The sequence below is a fragment of the Hoplias malabaricus genome, chromosome X1, assembly GCF_029633855.1.
Source record: "Hoplias malabaricus isolate fHopMal1 chromosome X1, fHopMal1.hap1, whole genome shotgun sequence".
NCBI lineage: Eukaryota > Metazoa > Chordata > Actinopteri > Characiformes > Erythrinidae > Hoplias > Hoplias malabaricus.
In genome coordinates this window covers 21,067,888-21,084,985 of record NC_089818.1, presented here as the reverse complement: position 1 = coordinate 21,084,985, position 17,098 = coordinate 21,067,888, and the positions used below count along the sequence as shown (strand labels likewise).

The window sequence follows — 17,098 nt, the reverse complement described above, 5'->3', positions numbered from 1 at the left end:
TTACGTGAGTACAGGCATGCTCAGTCATTTTCAGTTCAACTTTAAGGCCTGGCAAAAGTTAAACATGGTTCAAGTGTGCTGTGATTCGTGTTTAATCTGGGATAAAAGCGCTGTCACACAATCCCATATTTAAAAGGCGTCCAGAGTTGTTTAACAACCGTACAACTGTTATAAAGCTCTTTGTTTTACGAGCTATATACACTGAGCTGTGTAAGCAGTTGTAGTTTTTCACTGTTCTCTGGGCGTGAGTCACAAAATGAAGGGAGTGGACTGATGTAGCTCTCTTCCAAACTCTGAGCATTATGTCACTGTATGCCTTCATTTTTTCCTCATGGAGACATGAGGAAATGTGTTGGCACTGCTCCTGGTGCAAGCGTGTAGACAGTCTGTGAGCCACTTAAGCCTACCTTCCCTTTTTAAAATTCCTCCTCTGCCCTGGCTGACCCACTGTCTGTTTCCTCTGAACACTTCACCCCTTCAGCACTTTACTAAGCAGAGGGAAACAGGCTCTTACTGCAGTCCACTGCAGAACTTGTGTACATTTGAAATGGTTCTATTGATTGTACAGTACCGTACTATAGGAATCTGGAAAAGTATTGTAAGCAATAAATAATAATAACAAATATAACAACAACCCATACAAATAAGCAGAGTGAATTGTTTGTCTATGAGCAAAGCTATACTCAGGGAAAACAGGTCTATTTTCTTATCCAGTACCTAATTTATCTTATGAATCCTTTATTAAACTAAATGTACTGCTGGTGGAATTGAACTAGTTCATGTGAAACAAGCTCTGTGCTGTGTCCTTTAAACATACAATTCCATTACCATAAATATGTAAAAAGTATTAACACGTTAACACGTCAAATACCAGATCTAAACAAAGTCAATATGGGAAAATGGAGGCGTGTTAACTTAGGACACAGAGTGAAGAGGCGTACACGGAATTAAATGCAATTTCTAGGTCTTCTCCATGACGTTATTAAGGCTTAAGTCCTTTAAGAACGAACGTGTGTGTGTGTGTGTGTATGTGTGTGTGTGTGAGAATTTGGCAGGACTAATGGTAACTTTAATATGCAATATTTACACACACACACACACACACACACACACACACATATTTATATATATATTTTTTTCATTTTTGAAAATTCTTCTTTCATATTTAGTCACTCTGAGAATGAGTGAATGAATATAATGAGTTGTTGATGCTCAAAGTGCTTGTTAATTCACTGAAATATTCATTGGAAGTAGCATATTGCCACCCCACAGTTGAGGAATCTAAATAAAAGTGCAAAATAGGTTTCCGTGATTCTCGTCCAATTCAGAAATTTCGTTTTCAAGTTTAGATTCAAGTTTGCAAGTTGTTGCTACGCATTAAACTACAGCCAGGACACTAAAGCAGCAGCCTCCCATGGTCTAAAAACAGCTGCTGCCCTTTTCGGCTCTCCTCTTTAATGTGTTAGTCTCAGACCAACCTGTTCGACCCTGATTAAAGTCCATCCATCCATCCATCATCTGTAACCGCTTATCCAATTTAGGGTCGCGGGGGGTCCAGAGCCTACCTGGAATCATCGGGCGCAAGGCGGGAATACACCCTGGAGGGGACGCCAGTCCTTCACAAGGCAACACAGACACACACACATTCACTCACACACTCAAACCTACGGACACTTTCGAGTCACCAATCCACCTGCAACGTGTGTTTTTGGACTGTGGGAGGAAACCGGAGCACCCGGAGGAAACCCACGCGGACACGGGGAGAACACACCAACTCCTCACAGACAGTCACCCGGAGCGGGAATCGAACCCACAACCTTCAGGCCCCTGGAGCTGTGTGACTGCGACACTACCTGCTGCGCCACCGTGCCGCCCTTGATTAAAGTCTATTTGTAATAATTAATGCAGTGATTATGATGTTAGCTTCCTATTGCATCAATAGGAGTCCATTGGCATTTGCTGAATGAAGGAGTCTCTTTAAAAGTCTGACATCTGCAGAGGGGGAAGTGGCACATTCAGCCATCTACAACACAAGATCTATGTCTGTAATACTCTCCGTTATGATTTTCATCACCATGATTAAAGGATACTTCATTGCCCTTTAGAACAACTGGGAAATTTTGCACATGGCCACTGTCAGATCTAAGTCCCTTAAAAATCAGTTACCAACAATAAATAGAATTACCAACAATATCTGATACATTAAACTTTCATATGGCATGGGTTGTGTGCAAACAGCCATGTTCATGGTGGAGTCTTAGGCCAAGAAGTGAGTGCAAGAGGGACCCCTGTTGACAAAGATTTATAGTATTAAAACTAGGACAACTTTATCATTCACCATCTGTTTCCTGTATGAACTGTATTGTGGTGAGTCCAGAGCCTACTCAGAGTCATTAACACACCCTCGACATGCCAGCATTCTATTACTAGCCATCACACATTTGCACAGTTTCAGTACAGTTCCAATACACCTACCATCATGAGATTGTGGGAGGAAGCATGCACCGACACCAGTAGAACGCACAAGACTCTAATGACAATAACCCAATGCAAGAATCGAAATCAGAACCCTGAGACCCTGCTGCTATGTGGCAATGACCGCACCTGCAGTGCCATTTTTGCATGTTGTCAAATCTTCATGCTTGGTTTCTTGGGTTTTTGATTGTTGCGTGCACTGACCATACGCAGCAGTGAAGAATAAGGGCCATGAAATCTGTATGAGATTAAACTCTCATTCTGGTTGTGGTCTTGTTGATTTAGGCCAATGCAAAGCTGTTCGTGGTTAAACATTTCCTGTTTTGCTGACTTCATTATGACAGACATAATAACAGACTCATGAGTCACAGTGTTGGGTGATGTATTGTGTTCGTCTTTTATTCTTCTTCATTTATTATGTTTCCTACTTTCCTCTTTAAAGACTTCAATAAATTATGTAGTGGCCTTCAAACACTGAGGATAACCGTGGATCCCTGAATGTTAATGGTAATGAACAGCATGGTGTTTTGGCTATTTTCCTCTGTAGCTGGAACTTGACACCCTCCAAACTGGAGGCAAAACTGCAAGGAACATATGGCATTTATTATTGTGTATTAAGATGTAATATTTTTTCTGTCTATGCAAAAACACTGTTCAGTGTTGTTCTCAAAAATGACTTAAAATATTTGTAAATACAAACTTGCAGTAATTTAGAAGAGGGGAAATTTGCAGTGTGTTTATTTCTGAGCATTGTTATTGTGGTGGACCTGAATCCAAGGTTCCCCTTATTGCAATATGATGATCACACCGTAAAGCACTGCAAATCTACAGGATGTAACATTGAAACAATGAGGAAACTTTACAAATGTCCTGCAATATGTTTTATTATTATATTCTAAGTTATAAATAATCATGTTTACCAACCTTACATCTCTTTAAGCATTGACTGCTTATTTCACTCTTTGGGATCAAACAAAACACATATAACAATGAAGGGCAATCGTATCCGCGAAGGGCCAGTGTGAAAAGGGCTGCTGTTATTTGTTCCAACCAACCAGGAGGTCACATGATCAGTTGTTTTACTGAGACCCACTAATTAAAGGAGTGGTGTGCTTTGACCTGAAAGGACTAAAATCCAGCAGCCGCACCAGCCCTGTGCGGATAAGACTGCCCACTCCTGACACACAAGCAACTTGAAGTTCACTGGATGGGGTTTTAATTATCCTCTTGTGATTGGCTGCTATATATTGTGAGTCTTTCAAAGAGCAATCTAAGATGAAACACCCCTTAAACCCTGATTTTAACTGTGTTTTTGCAGCTCGAACCTATTATATTTGATTGTATAGTAAGTATATGGCATATACAACTTCATTGCTATTCTTTAACATACAGGAAGAGGGTAGCATATTTTTTTCAGGGATATGAGCTCTTTAAGAATACTTAAATAGGGTTTTCCCAGAAGACTGGCTTTATACATAATTTAATTCTGAGCATGGTAGCAACTGGTTTTCACACTCCTACTGATGATGAATCACTTCCAATAGTTTCATTGTTCACTGCTTAACACATAGACACACACTCACACATACCGTCCATATGCATGCTTCAGCACCTCTCCATCCTCAGTATGATCACTCAAGCATCAGTATTGCTGGGCCAAGTGATTCAGGGCTCCCACTACCACCCACCAACAGGTGAACGTATAAGTAAATAATATATAAGTGCATGAACATTCCTCTTGAATGGAATGGGGTGAACCTATTATTCAGCTTTGTGTGTGTGTGTGTGTGTGTGTGTGTGTGTGTGTGTGTGTGTGTGTGTATATACTTGGACTTTCTTAACTTGCTTAAAAGGCCCACATCCTGCATTTTTTCTTGCATATATTTTACCCCTCAGATCTCATATTGTGTTACATTTGTGTTGTCTTCTGCAGTAGAAATAGACATATTTTGCATCATTAAAACAGTGAATTTAAATCAGGATGTTTCTGCATCCTGTTTCAATACATGGACTATAAGGACTGGGGTGTAAAGGGTAAATCATATTGTACATTTACCCACACACATGCCAGACAAAAGTGAAAAATACAGTCACAATACAGTATATTTGCAGCATAGCATTTTATTGAACAGATCTAACACTGATCGTCTGAAAACTAGTACACAACTACTCCAACTATTCAGAATATTCCATAAAGTTTAAATCCATCCATCCATCCATTATCTGTAACTCTTATCCAGTTCAGGGTCGCGGTGGGTCCAGAGCCTACCTGGAATCACTGGGTGCAAGGCAGGAATACACCCTGGAGGGGGCGCCAGTCCTTCACAGGGCAACACACACATTAACACCTACGGACACTTTCTGAGTCACCAATCCACCTACCAAGTGTTTTTGGACTGTGGGAGGAAACCCATGTGGACACAGGGAGAACACACAAACTCCTCACAGACAGTCACCCAGAGGAAACCCACGTGGACACAAGGAGAACACACCAGCTCCTCACAGACAGTCACCCAGAGTGGGACCCGAACTCACAACCTCCAGGCCCCTGGAGCTGTGTTATTGAGACACCACCTGCTGCGCCACCGTGCCACCCGTAAGGTTTTAATATTTTAGTTTAATTTAGTTCACTTATACAACTTTAGTTGTAATACATTGCTAATGATGCTGCTTTATAGCTGCAGTTCAGAGTGAACCTATATAATGTGACCTGTGGTAGCTCTCCTACATAGCACTCTCCATATCAATGATAGGAAATGGGGGAATTTTAATATGGAAAAATCCTCTGAAGCACAGATACAGGTGGCATTTTTCTCTTGGCAGGATTTCTAAATTCTACTCTTCACTGCCTGCTTCACACAGTAAGCTGTGAACTACGTCAGTAGACCTAATGTATAATGTCTGAAGGGGTTCATGGTTGATTTGAATAAAAATATATATATATATATCTCGAAATTATGTGAAAATAAGGATAGAATCTAGGCCTGGCTCCTCATTTTCGCTTGCTTCCTCAGTTTTTGAACATGAACCTAAAGTTAATTCTGTAGCAATATGAGAAGAACTAAAGATTTTGAGTCTTAAGCAAAATCATAATACGTTAAATCTGTTCTGTTTTTGTGTTCCCTCGTTGGCGGACATTTTGAGGTACTGAATGTATTCTTACATTCTAGACATTTAAATTATGTAATTCAAACACATTGTTTTTCAATGTAAGGTCTAGTTACAGTAAAATTCGTGTGAGTTAAGAAAACACACAGTTATCATACAGTAAAACAGTTTGAAAGGGTTTAATGGAATCCAGCTCTGTATCAGGAGTCGGGGTTTGTTTTGACTCAAGCGGAATATTATTGGAGTTTTAAGGTTGTACTGCCCTCTAGTGGTTGGATAGAATTATAAAATGTATGTTCTGTAGATCTGTTATAATAATAAAGTTCTATCCCATTTGCTGGTATTCGGGGCAGTAATTTTTGACTAGAATAACTGTTGTTTCTTTTTTTTATTTTATTTTATTTATTTATTTTTCATAAGGAATAAATATGTTATCATTTAAAACTCTCTGTCAAGGGTCTGGGCTAGTGTCACAACCACTGTGTATTAGCTTAAAGGCTTAGAAAGTTCTAACATTGACCCAGATGGACCTCGAACCCACAATCCCGAGGCTGATGCATTATCCATTAGGCCACTGGGTCACTACGACATGCAAAGTATGTATTAATTTTAGATGACTTCAAATTCCCACATCACTGTTGAAACTAGCTTTCATGTTGTTTATTAGACAAAGAGCTCTCTGTATGTAAACAGTTGTATACAGTGCTCAGCTCAGGTGGGACTTATACTGAGTCGTATTTTCCACTGAATCAAACTTCCCTTTTTTGTTTTGCTACCACCTGCCACAGTTATAATGGAGCTGTTGATGGTTTAGATGTAGTTTTCTCATAGAAGCTTAAAGGTCGACCCAGATGGGACTCGAACCCGCAATCCCCAGCTCCGGAGGCTGATGCCTTATCCATTAGGCCACTGGGTCATTAAAAGTTGCTACAACTTGATACAATTTTTTCCCAGTCTTGTCACTATCAGTTTTTTCACAATATCATAGCAGTAGCATGACATTAGCATCAGCCTCCAGAGCTGGGTATTGTGGGTTCAAGTTCCACCTGGGTCATTTGTACTGGTTTCACACAGTGGTTGTGACACCAGCAGCAACGATCTTGGTGATGACTTTGTGCTATAACCCAGTGGCCTAATGGATAAGGCGCCAGCCTCCCGCGCTGGATGATTGTGGGTTTGAGTCCCATCTGGGTTGCCCTTTAGGCTTCAGTAAAAGAAATAAACGTGTCTAAACCATGGACTATGGCAGCATTTACTAGAATTGACACATTTGATTTACATTACAAAACAGTAAAGAAACTGCAGATATCTAAAGGGAACTAAATAAAATGAACTTTGAAATGTTTCATTACAAGACGCCATACTACATTTGCTTATTAGCAGTGTGTCACACATTGCCACAAGGGAGAGTATAACTTCAACACACTGGACTATGATAACAGCATCACTGGATCCTAGTTTTCAGCCTGGGGTTTCCAACTGCATTTGAACCTTGACCTGTGACCTCAATACGGAAGAAGGGGGTTCAGTTCACTGTTTTGAGAAGCACACAACCCTTATATCAATAACAAATGTGGTTAAATTGTTCTTAAAAAGGTTGTTTTCCAAATTCATAAAATTGTAAAAAAAGATATCAGAGATACAGTAGACCATTTTATTTTATTAAGCCACTTCCATTGCCTTTACTCACTTTTTAAAGGTTTAAAATGAACGTTACTCCATGTGGGTCCTGTCACAGACCCCAAACACCCTCAGTGTGAGACCCAGTGGCCTAATGGATAAGGCATCAGCCTCCGGAGCTGGGGATTGTGGGTTCAAGTCCCATCTGGGTCGATCTTTAAGCTTCTATGAGATAACTACATCTAAACCAACAACTCCAAAATGGCAGACGGCAGCAAAAAAAAAAGGACTTTGATTCAGTTTAAAATACAACTCAGTATAAGTCCCACCTGAGCTGAGCACTATATACAACTGTTTACATACAGATTTGTATCTTTGTCTAATAAACAACATGAAAGCCAGTTTCAACACTGATGTGAGACGTTGGAGTCGTCTGAACTCAATCGTAAAAAAGCACTGTTTCTTCAGTGTACCAGTGTTTTTTGTGCCATTGAAATTGTTCTGTTCACACTGACATTTGCCACATTTACTATGGAATTGTTTATGATTCAGATCTAAGAGCAACCTGGAGGGACTTGAACTCAATTCCACAGGCTGTTACTTTATCCGTTAGGTCACTTGACCACAGCTGCTTTATTCTTCATAATTGACGAACTGGGACATTGACCACTAACTTAAAATTTCATTCTGTTTTTTAACACATAATTAATTTGCTCAGTGAAGATCTTCATGACCTTGAGCGAGGAAACTAACCTCCAACAGCTTCACGAGTTCTGCGTACTGCTGCTCTCTCTCTCTAAATCTCTGGTGTGTGTGTGTGTGTGTGTGTGTTCGTGTTCGTCTTCGTTCAATGCAATGGATGGGTTAAATGTGGAAGATGTTGTATCGTATGTTGCACAATGACAAATAATTATAGAAATAAATTATTGTGACCCAGTGGCCTAATGGATAAGGTATCAGCCTCCGGAGTTGGGGATTGTGGGTTCGAGTTCCATCTGGGTCGATCTTTAAACTTCCATGAGATAACTACATCTAAACCATCAACAACTCCATTATAATTAGATGCAGATGGCAGCAAAAAAGAGAACTTTGGAGTGGCACAGTATCAGTGTCACACAGCTCCAGGGATCTGGGCTAGGGTCCCACTCCAGGTGACTGTCTGTGAGGAGTTTATTGTATTCTCCCCGTGTTCATGTGGGTTTCCTCCCTCAGTCCAAAAAACACATGTTTGTAGGTGGATTAATGTCTCAAATGTGTCCATAGGTGTGTGTGTGTTTGTCGCCCTGTGAGGGAGTTTTGTGAGTTTTCCAAATTCATAAAATTGTAATAAAAAGATATCAGAGATACAGTAGACCATTTTATTTTATTAAACCACTTCCAGTGCCTTTACTCACTTTTTAAAGATTTGAAATGAACGTTACTCCATGTGGGTCCTGTCACAGACCCCAAACAGCCTCAGCGTGAGACCCAGTGGCCTAATGGATAAGGCATCAGCCTCCGGAGCTGGGGATTGTGGGTTCGAGTCCCATCTGGGTCAATCTTTAAGCTTCCATGAGATAACAACATCTAAACCATCAACAACTCCATTATAATTGTGGCAGATGGCAGCAAAACAAAAAAGGGAAGTTTGATTCACAGGAAAATACATCTCAGTATAAGTCCCACCTGAGCTGAGCACTGTATACAACTGTTTACATACAGAGAGCTCTTTGTCTAATAAACAACATGAAAGCCAGTTTCAACACTGATGTGGGAAGTTGGAGTCATCTGAACTCAAATAAAAAAGCACTGTTTCTTCAGTGTACCAGTGTTTTTTTTGTGCCATTGAAATTGTTCTGTTCACACTGACATTTGCCACATTTACTATGGAGTTGTTTATGATTCAGATCTAAGAGCAACCTGGAGGGACTTGAACTCAATTCCACAGGCTGTTACTTTATCCGTTAAGTCACTTGACCACAGCTGCTTTATTCTTCATAATTGATGAACTGGGACATTGACCACTAACTTAAAATTTCATTCTGTTTTTTAACACATAATTAATTTGCTCAGAGAAGATCTTCATGACCTTGAGCGAGGAAACTAACCTCCAACAGCTTCACGAGTTCTGCTGCCTGCTGCTCTCTCTCTAAATCTCTGTTCTAAATGTGTGTGTGTGTGTTCAAAGCAATGGATGGGTTAAATGTGGAAGTTGTTGTATCGTATGTTGCACAATGACAAATAATTATAGAAATAAATTATTGTGACCCAGTGGCCTAATGGATAAGGCATTAGCCTCTGGGGATTGTGGGTTCGAGTCCCATCTGGGTCGCTCTTTAAGCTTCCATGAGATAACAACGTCTAAACCATCAACAACTCCATTATAATTGTGGCAGAAGTTTGGAGCGGCACGGTATGACTGTCACACAGCTTCAGGGATCTGGGCTAGGGTCCTGCTCCAGGTGGAGCACCCTGGAGGGGGAGCCAGTCCTTCAAAGGGCAACACACACTCACACCTATGGATACTTTTGAGACATCAATCCACCCACCAACATGTGTTTTTTGGACTGAGGGAGGAAACCCACATGAACACGGGGAGAATACAACAAACTCCTCACAGACAGTCACCTGGAGTGGGACCTTAGCCCAGATCCCTGGAGCTGTGGGACACTGATACCGTGCCGCTCCAAACTTCTGCCACAATTATAATGGAGTTGTTGATGGTTTAGATGTAGTTATGTCATGGAAGCTTAAAGATCGACCCAGATGGGACTCGAACCCACAATCCCCAGCTCCGGAGGCTGATGCCTTATCCATTAGGCCACTGGGCCTCCTGCTGCTTCTGCTTGGGGTCTGTGACTGGACCCACAGGAGGTAACTTTCATTTCAAATCTTTAAAAAGTGAGTAAAGGCATTGTAAGTGGTTTATTCATTCATTCATTATCTGTAACCGCTTATCCAATTCAGGGTTGTGGTGGGTCCAGAGCCTACCTGGAATCACTGGGAACAAGGCAGGAATACACCCTGGAGCTGTGTGACTGCGACACTACCTGCTGCGGTCTGTGCCGCCCTTGTAAGTGGTTTAATAATATTCAAATTCCTAAACATTGAGCAGTCATTGTGAGCGGATGGAATTAAATTAGTCTGCTGTAGACAAACATATAAACATACAGACTCTGAGAACTTTTTGTGATCATGTTATGAATTTGAAAAATGCTTTTAATAAGAGCAACTTAACCACACTTTAACCACATCACAGATTGATTTTCTGTAAAGATGTGTTCTCTGTAAAAGAGTCCTCAACAAAATGAGAAATATTCTGAAAAAACAATTAATATTAAAGCTATTTGCAGTGAACCAGTGGCCTAATGGATAAGGCATCAGCCTCCGGAGCTGGGGATTGTGGGTTCAAGTCCCATCTGGGTCGATCTTTAAGCTTCCATGAGATAACTACATCTAAACCATCAACAACTCCATTATAATTGTGGCAGATGGCAGCAAAATAAAAAGAGAAGTTTGATTCAGTGGAAAATACACCTCAGTATAAGTCCCACCTGAGCTGAGCACTGTATACAACTGTTTACATACAGAGAGCTCTTTGTCTAATAAACAACATGAAAGCTATGTTCAACACTGATGTGGAAATTTGAAGTCATCTGAACTCAATCGTAAAAAAGCATTGTTTCTTCAGGGTACCAGTGTTTTATTGTGCCATTGAAATTGTTCTGTTCACACTGACATTTGCCACAATTAAATCAAATCAAAATCAAATCAAATGTATTTATACAGCGCCTTTTACAACTGACGTTGTCACAAAGTAGCTTCACATAGTTAGTATCAGAACAGAACATTTAATTCAAAGCCCAATGAGAGCAAGCAGAAGACAACTGTGGCAAGGAAAAACTCCCTCGAGGCTGGAGGAAGAAACCTCGGGAGGAACCAAGACTCACAAAGGGGATCCATCCTCCTCTGATCAAACTATAAATTGAATTTTAAATTAAGTGTCATTATGTTACATTCATTCATTCATTATCTGTAACCCTTATCCAGTTCAGGGTCGCGGTGTGTCCAGAGCCTACCTGGAATCATTGGGCACAAGGTGGGAATACACCCTGGAGGGGGCGCCAGTCCTGAACAGGACCACACAGACACACACACATTCACACCTATGGATGCTTTTGAGTCACCAATCCACCTACCAACGTGTGTCTTTTGGACTGTGGGGGGAAAGCAGAGCACCCACAGGAAACCCACGCAGACACAGGGAGAACACACCAACTCCTCACAGACAGTCACCCGGAGCAAGAATCGAACCCACAACCTCCAGGCCCCTGGAGCTGTGTGACTATGTGGAGCTGTGTGATAATAATAATAATAATAATAATAATAATAATAATAGTGCACCAGTTTGGAAGAATCAGTCAGTGTTGCTAATCTGAGTCCATTTCTACTTCAGTGTAGTTGATCATGGTGAGTGGTCAGAGGCTGGCAGCAGTAGATGGAGGTGAGCAGTTGGTCTGGTCTGGTGTAGACTGCAGGAGAATCCAGCAAACAATCTTCCATCAGTGGCCCAACATTTTCTCAGAAAACAGTAAAGGGAAGCAGTTAGTTTGGTTGAGTGCTGCAAAGAAAAAGAGCATGTGAATATTTTCATTAATGTAGTGATGGATCTGACTGTAACAGACTGGGAGGAGTTTACCCTGATTCCTCATGTCCATGAGTTCCTGAAACGACAACCTTAAACTAGAAAGAGGTTAGTTGCCAAAAGCTAAACTGAACAAGTGTGTTTTGAGCCTAGACTTAAACATAGTGACTGTGTCTGCGTCCCGAACACTAGCTGGAAGATTGTTCCAGAGCTGAGGGGCTTTGTAGGAGAAAGCTTTCCCTTCCGCTGAAGTCTTATGAATTCTGGTTACGAGTAAGAGGCTGGCGCCCTGAGATCTGAGTAATCTTGGTGGTTCATAGTGCGTGATGAGGTCTCGCAGGTATTCAGGGTCGAGACCGTGTAGGGATTTATACGTGAGTAAAAGAATTTTGTAATCAATACGGAATTTAACTGGAAGCCAGTGAAGGGCCGATAATACTGGGCTGATATGATCAAATGTTCTAGTTTTAGTGAGGACCCTGGCTGCAGCATTTAAGGCTTCACTTTTTTAACACAGTCCTCCATTTTCTTTAGTGTTGATTTGTCGTCTGGTTTGGCTGATATGTATAACTGTGTGTCATCTGGGTGACTGTGGATGTTAATGTCATGCCTGCTAATAACTCTGCCCAGTGGCGGCATGTATAATATGAATAATAAAGGTCCTAAGATGGAGCCTTGGGGAACTCCAAATCTCATTTTTGTATGAATAGAAGAAACATTATTTACTTTTACAAACTGGTAGTGATCTGTGAGGTAAGACTTAAACCATGATGGGGCCATGATTACAACCATGTTTTTTAATATTTCTAGCAGAATAGTATGATCAATTGTATCCAAAGCTGCACTGAGGTCTAGTAGAACTAGCATGGATACGCAGCCTCGATCAGAGGCGAGAAGAAGGTCGTTTGTTATCTTAACTAAAGCCGTTTCGGTGCTATGGTGTGGTCTAAAACCAGATTGAAATTTTTCATATATTTTATTCTTATGCAAGCATGAGCTAAGTTGTTGGGCCACAACTTTTTCTAAGATCTTAGATATGAAGGGAAGGTTAGAGATAGGTCTGTAACTGGATAGTACACTAGGATCAAGATTTGGTTTCTTGATCAGGGGTTTAATAACTGCTAGTTTAAATGCTTTGGTCATGTGACCCAGTCTAAGGGATGAATTTATGATTGTTAAAATGGGATTGATTATGACTGGTAATACTTCTTTAAATAGTTTTGTTGGTATTGCATCAAGTGTGCAGGTCGTGCAATTTGACGAGTAGATGATTTTCTCCAGTTCTAACTGTGGTAGTGGGTCAAAGTCCTCTAGTCTTTCTTCTATGTTTTGTTCTATATCATCCACACCAGATGACAGACAGGCTGGATTTAGTAATATGGCATTTATTGTTTGTCTAATATTTTCAATCTTGTTGTTAAAAAAATGTCCATAAAAGCATTGCCTGTGTGAATGGCTGGGATCTGTGGATCAGTAGCTGCCCGATTGTTTGTAAGTTTAGAGATTACATTAAAGAGTGTTCTAGGATTGTCTTTATTATTTTCAATCAGTGAGGACAGATGTGCTGAACGTACATACTTCTATATTCTATAAGGCTGTCTTTCCAGGCACAGTGAAATACTTCCAGTTTAGTCAACGGCCATTTCCCCTCTAATTTTCTTACAGTTTGCCAGATTTACTATGGAATTGTTTATGATTCAGATCTAAGAGCAACCTGGCGGGACTTGAACTCAATTCCACAGGCTGTTACTTTATCCGTTAAGTCACTTGACCACAGCTGCTTTATTCTTCATAATTGACGAACTGGGACATTGACCACTAACTTAAAATTTCATTCCGTTTTTTAACACATGATTAATTTGCTCAGTGAAGATCTTCATGACCTTGAGCGAGGAAACTAACCTCCAACAGCTTCACGAGTTCTGCGTACTGCTGACTGCTGCTCTCTCTCTAAATCTCTGTTCTAAATGTGTGTGTGTGTGTGTGTTCAATGCAATGGATGGGTTAAATGTGGAAGATGTTGTATCGTATGTTGCACAATGACAAATAATTACGGAATTACATTATTGGGTTCATATTAATTAATTAATATGATGAGTGATGTAGGGACCCAGTGGCCTAATGGATAAGGCATCAGCCTCCGGCGCTGGGGATTGTGGGTTCAAGTCCCATCTGGGTCGATCTTTAAGCTTCTATGAGATAACTACATCTAAACCATCAACAACTCCATTATAATTGTGGTTGCAGATGGCAGCAAAATAAAAAAGGGAAGTTTGATTCAGTTGCAAATACTCAGTATAAGTCCCACCTGAGCTGAGCACTGTCTACAACTGTTTACATGCAGAGAGCTCTTTGTCTAATAAACAACATGAAAGCCAGTTTCAACACTGATGTGGGAATTTGAAGTCATGTAAGCTCAATTTTAAAAAAGCATTGTTTATTCATTGATGAGCAAAAGAGTAAAGATGTCCAATGGATGAAGAAGCATCATTTAAAACCCCATTAAAATCTCAAACCTGTTTATTCATTCATTCATTCATTGTCTGTAAGCCTTTATCCAGTTCAGGGTCACAGTGGGTCCGGAGCCTACCCGGATATCACTGGGCGCAAGGCAGGTCCCACTCCAGGTGACTGTCTGTGAGGAGTTTGTTGTATTCTCCCCATGTCCATGTGGGTTTCCTCCCTCAGTTCAAAAAACACATGTTGGTGGGTGGATTGATGTCTCAAAAGTGTCCATAGGAGTGAGTGTGTGTCGCCCTGTGAAGGACCGGCGCCCCCTCCAGGGTGTGTTCCTGCCTTGCGCCCAGTGATATCCGGGTAGGCTCCGGACCCACTGTGACACTGAACTGGATAAAGGCTTACAGACAACGAATGAATGAATGAATAAACAGGTTTGAGATTTTAATGGGGTTCTAAATGATGCTTCTTCATCCATTGCCAATCTTTTTTTATTTGAGTTGAGATGACTTCAAATTCCCACATCAGTGTTGAAACTGGCTTTCATGTTGTTTATTAGACACAGAGCTCTCTGTATGTAAACGTATATAGTGCTCAGCTCAGGAGGGACTTATACTGATTTGTATTTTCCTGTGAATCAAACTTCTTGTTGTTTTGCTGCCATCTGCCACAATTATAATGGAGTTGTTGATCTCATGGAAGCTTAATGATCAACCCAGATGGGACTCAAACCCACAATCCCCAGCTCCGGAGGCTGAGGCCTTATTCATTAGGCCACCAGATGTGCTGGAGCTCCATCTTTAAATATGTACTCTGCTGCAAGAAGAGTTGATACATATTACTTACTTAACCTTCAACCCGACGTCTTTTTTTCGGAGTTAAAAATGTTTTGTTGCATGCAGAAATGTTATTTCATTCTCTCTGCAGTCATTCATTGGTTTCATAAATGTAACACAGTATAGTTTGTTTATACATAGCACAAAGGCAAAAAACCCTGTTATGCGCAGTGTTATTTCATTTAAAATTTCAAAAGGGTTTTGTGGCTCCCAGTGTTTTCTTTTCTGTGTGAAATGGGTCCAAATGGCTCTTTAATTGGTAAAGGTTGCCGACCCCAGTTTTAGAGTGTCAAATTTGTAATTTCTTTTAAAACATGCATCGAAATTTATACCTGCACAAGTCCTTTATTTTTTATTTATTTTTTTTTAAATAGACTTGGCCTACCTCTGGGAGGAACCTCCACTGAGGCAGCACGCCTTCCGTCATCAGTGAAGAGGACCAGCATGGGCTGTGATGGTGACTTTGAGCTGTGGCAAATCGGACAGTCCTCAGGTCCATCTGAATACCTGACAGAGTCTGCACACTGACCAGCAGGCCCAGGCTACCGTGCTCATTTAGCGTCCAGGAACGGATCTGCAGAGAAAATAAATGTGTTTACACATAATCCATTATAAAAACTCAACCTTTAGATCATTAAAGACCACTCGAACTAACACAGATTAAAATACTTACAGCTTGAGTGATGGTGAAAACCTCCCAGCCATTTGAATGTATGGGAATAAGCCTTGAGGTCACAAGCTTCTTGCTCTGGCTAATGTTCATTTTGCTGTTTTCATGAAGCTGATAGACATTGACCTTCAAAAAAGACAACCAAAGGTCATTATATATACTTTGTAGCAGGTTCTGCTCCTCAATTTGAATTGTTTATAAATACTGTACTTCTGGTTTAGTTTAAATTGAAATGAATATCTCCATTTCTTTATTTATTGCTGTAACACAGGCCAACAAACTCCATGTTGGTGGCCAGGGTGTATTCCTGCCTTGCGCCCAATGATTCCAGGTAGGCTCTGGAACCCCCGCGACCCTGAACTGGATAAGGGTTACAGATAATGAATGAATGAATGAATGAATAATTTGCTCAGTGAAGATCTTCATGACCTTGAGCGAGGAAACTAACCTCCAACAGCTTCACGAGTTCTGCACACTGCTGCCTGCTGCTCTCTCTCTAAATCTCTGTTCTAAATGTGTGTGTGTGTGTGTGTGTTCAATGCAATGGATGGGTTAAATGTGGAAGATGTTGTATCGTATGTTGCACAATGACAAATAATTACAGACTTACTTTATTAGATTCATACTAATTAATTAATACATTCTCTGCATTGTGTGGTGACCCAGTGGCCTAAAGGATAAGGCATCAGCCTCCGGAGCTGGGGATTGTGGGTTCGAGTCCCATCTGGGTCGATCTTTAGGCTTCTATGAGATAACTACATCTAAACCATCAACAACTCCATTATAATTGTGGCAGATGGCAGCAAAAAAATATGTTTGGAGCAGCACAGTATCAGTGTCACACAGCTCCAGGCGACTGTCTGTGAGGAGTTTGTTGTATTCTCCCTGTGTTCATGTGGGTTTTCTCCCACAGTCCAAAAAACACTTGTTGGTAGGTGGATTGATGTCTCAAAAGTGTCCATAGGTGTGTGTGTGTGTGTGTGTGTGTTGCCCTGTGAAGGACTGGCGCCCCCTCCAGGGTGTGTTCCTGCCTTGCGCCCAGTGATTCCGGGTAGGCTCCAGACCCACCGTGACCCTGAACTGGATAAAGGCTTACAGACAACGAATGAATGAATGAATAAACAGGTTTGAGATAATAATGGGGTTTTAAATGATGCTTCTTCATCCATTGCCAATCTTTTTTTCTTTGAGTTTAGATGACTTCAACTTCCCACATCAGTGTTGAAACTGGCTTTCATGTTGTTTATTAGACAAAGAGCTCTCTGCATGTAAACAGTTGTATACAGTGCTCAGCTCAGGTGGGACTTA

General features: G+C 40.9%; 7 non-coding genes across 7 annotated transcripts; 5 read left to right on the top strand and 2 right to left on the bottom strand.

The window, feature by feature from the left end:
- Positions 1–6,426: 6,426 nt before the first annotated feature.
- On the bottom strand, positions 6,427–6,499 carry trnar-ccg (transfer RNA arginine (anticodon CCG)). Its single transcript has one exon. It is a non-coding gene; the product is annotated as a tRNA-Arg (tRNA).
- An 844-nt stretch (positions 6,500–7,343) lies between these two features.
- Positions 7,344–7,416, top strand: trnar-ccg (transfer RNA arginine (anticodon CCG)). The gene has a single exon. It is a non-coding gene; the product is annotated as a tRNA-Arg (tRNA).
- Positions 7,417–8,667: 1,251 nt separating this feature from the next.
- trnar-ccg (transfer RNA arginine (anticodon CCG)) lies at positions 8,668–8,740 on the top strand. The gene has a single exon. It is a non-coding gene; the product is annotated as a tRNA-Arg (tRNA).
- A 1,200-nt stretch (positions 8,741–9,940) lies between these two features.
- Positions 9,941–10,013, bottom strand: trnar-ccg (transfer RNA arginine (anticodon CCG)). Its single transcript has one exon. It is a non-coding gene; the product is annotated as a tRNA-Arg (tRNA).
- A 523-nt stretch (positions 10,014–10,536) lies between these two features.
- Positions 10,537–10,609, top strand: trnar-ccg (transfer RNA arginine (anticodon CCG)). The gene has a single exon. It is a non-coding gene; the product is annotated as a tRNA-Arg (tRNA).
- A 3,325-nt stretch (positions 10,610–13,934) lies between these two features.
- Positions 13,935–14,007, top strand: trnar-ccg (transfer RNA arginine (anticodon CCG)). Its single transcript has one exon. It is a non-coding gene; the product is annotated as a tRNA-Arg (tRNA).
- Positions 14,008–16,449: 2,442 nt separating this feature from the next.
- Positions 16,450–16,522, top strand: trnar-ccg (transfer RNA arginine (anticodon CCG)). Its single transcript has one exon. It is a non-coding gene; the product is annotated as a tRNA-Arg (tRNA).
- The last annotated feature ends 576 nt before the right edge of the window (positions 16,523–17,098 follow it).